A 2,954-nucleotide genomic window follows, 5' to 3' on the forward strand; every position below is an offset into this window, starting at 1 on the left:
CCTCTTCACCATCCATCCTGATGCTGCCAATTGATCCAGTGGTGAGAATCTTTGTCTTCTTGACATTGAGCCTCAATCCATATTGGAGGCTGCAGAGAGGTTCATTAACAGGAGACTTGCTAGCATAGGGCATAACATGATGGGCTGCTATCCAGAAGGTCAGCAGTTAGAAACCACTAGCTGCACCATGGGGAAAAAATGGGCAGTCTCCTCCTGTGAAAAGTCATGGCCTTGGAAACCCAATGGATGGAGCGCTATGAGTTGGAATTGATTCAATGACAGGGGGCTTGGGGTTTTGGTGTAGAAGTTCATTAGTGGGTTACATGTTGAACAAAAGATTCCAATCCACCAGCTTCTTTGTGAAAGAAGGATGAGGCAATATCGTGAAAAGTTTACAGCCTTTGAGCAGTTCAACTATGAGCCAGAATACACTCTACAGTCGTGGGGTTTTGTTGCTGTTTTGGGGTTTTTTTTTTAAGAGATTTATTGTTTTAGAAGTGATGCAGGATGATCATAAGATTTGTCTGGGACTTTTGTGTAACTGTTGCCCCAGCCTATTTACTGCTAGGATCCCTTTCACTCTCAAAAGTGCCCCAGGTTAGAAGCCAAGGGGTTTTTTTTAATTTTTAAAATTTTTTTATTAATTTTAATAAAAGTCTACAGAGACTTTGAATTTCCATTCATTCATTGTTGCACTTTTCTCCCTGACCATCCTTCCTCCCCAATTTACTCTTCTTTTTGAAAAGTAAAAGAAAAACTCTTTCATTGTTATACAATCCCTCCTCTCAAGTTCACTCCACTATGCAGCCTTCGTTCTAGACTCCTGTCATGACAATAATACCTAATCATATAACTCTTTTAAACAGTTCTCTCCCTCATCTATTTCAATGCAGTATACATAATTTATCCCATCTTTCTCAGTCTACTCCCAACCCTGGTGTTGGTCCTGTTTTACAACAGTGGCACTATGCAGTATTTTTCCTTTTGTGACTGAGCTATTTCACTCAGCATAATGTCCTCCAGGATCACCCGTTTTGTATAATATTTCATGAGTTCCTTGTTTTTCCAGTGCAGCATAATATTCCATTGTGTGGATATACCACAGCTTCTCTATCCATTCGTTTGTTGATGGGTACTTAGGTTGTTTCCAACTCTTTGCTATTGTGAACAAAGCTGTGATAAACATGGGTGTGCAGGAGGACAAGTTATATGACCTCCTGTCAATAGGCTTTGAAAATTTAAAGGCAAGGCCAAGATCTAGTGAGAAAACTGGAGAGCTGTTTCATACAATGACAGAAGGTGGAATGGAGCTTGGAGGGAAACTGGATGAGACTCTGCTTCTACCAAGGGGATGTGAGTGAGAAGTAGCAGGGAAACTTTTATGGTGGTAGTCAACTCCTTCAACTACTGAGAGGTTAAAAGTTAGAGGCTTGAGTCCATCCAGATACACTTTGTAAGAAGGTCCTGGTGACTCACGTCTGAGTAAAGCAACCACTGAAAGCTCTGTAAGGCATGTAGTTCTGCTCTGACACACATGGGGTCACCCTGGGTCTGAAGGGCAACTGGTTGTTTTTGATGGTTGGAAGCTAACATCATGGAGTTGTAAAAGACTTGAGCCATCACAAATTTTCAGTAAAGCCCACTGAGTTCACCAACACCTTGTGGGTATTTGGAGGAAGAGGGTGGCATGGAAATAGTACTGAAACCCACATCTTGATCAGCAAAGGGTAGAACTAAAAGGGAAGTGGTAGAAATATAACATGAATGAGTGGGAGATTTAGAGGAGAGATGAAGGGAACTGAAACTAGAAGCAGATGGAACAACAAAGTCTCTTTGGAACGTCTCAGAAATATCAAGGAAGGTATTGTTGTTGTTGTGTATCATTGAGTCAGAATCAACCCATAGCTGACTCTCCAGCTGGTTTTTAGAGAGAGTAAATCACACAGGAGGGACTTGCTCATCCTTTTCCTACAAAGAGGGCATCAAGAGTTTCCATGAAAAACCCTAGAGTTGGGAGATTGAATCTCAAAGGATTTGTCTTAATGAATGTGTTGATCTCAGCATATCAGGGTGTGTGTGTGAGAGAGAAATTCCCACAGGTTTCTTTTTTGCAGGACTTCTCAAAGCCTCCAATGTATTATGAGCTTTGTGAATTTTCACATCAAATTCCTCGAACTCCTTTCTCCATTCCTGGGAGCATCACATAGGACAAGAATGGCTCCATGTAATATATTCCATAGGAGTAACTGGTTTAGGTGGCACCTGTTCAGGCTGCACAGTCATAGGTGGCCCAGAGATGAAGCTAAGTCTGTTTCTACTTTAAGAAGAGTAGAGTCCCCACTAAACATTTTTGTGGGTCCAGCCAGAAAACCCTTTCTGCCAACCTAATGTGTTTACAAAAGCCCTAAATGCTTAATAGAACTCTCTCTCTCTCTCTCTCTCTCTCTCTCTCTCTCTCTCTCTCTCTCTCTCTTTCTCTCTCTCTCTCTCTCCCTAAAGGAGGACAGTAGTTCTCAAATGGGAATGATCTGCCTTCCTCCCCTCTCACCCCTTCTGTCCTCTTTATTCATTGTTCAGCTCTCACATGCACAGCCAGCAGAAATTATGCCTTTGAGCTGTGGTGCAGAAGAGTATTGAATATGCCATGAACTGCCAAGAGAACAAACAAGTTTATCCCTAAGAGAGTGAAACCAGGTTTCTCCTTGGAGACAAAGATTTTGAAACTCCATCTCATATACTTTAGGCATATTACTGGGAAGGACCAGTCCTTGGAGAAGGACATCATACTTGGAAGGGTAGAGGGTCAGCAAAGGAGAGGAAGGCCTAGTTGAGATGAATTGACACATTAACTATGGTAATGGAGTCAGGTGTGTCAGAGAGGGTGCGGTTGATTCAAGACAAGGCAAGGCTCAGAACCACTGTTCACAGGGTCACTATGAATCATAGTCAACTTG

The sequence above is a fragment of the Elephantulus edwardii genome, unplaced genomic scaffold, assembly GCF_000299155.1.
Source record: "Elephantulus edwardii isolate Elephantulus edwardi_28Jun2011 unplaced genomic scaffold, EleEdw1.0 scaffold00063, whole genome shotgun sequence".
Classification (NCBI taxonomy): Eukaryota; Metazoa; Chordata; class Mammalia; order Macroscelidea; family Macroscelididae; genus Elephantulus; species Elephantulus edwardii.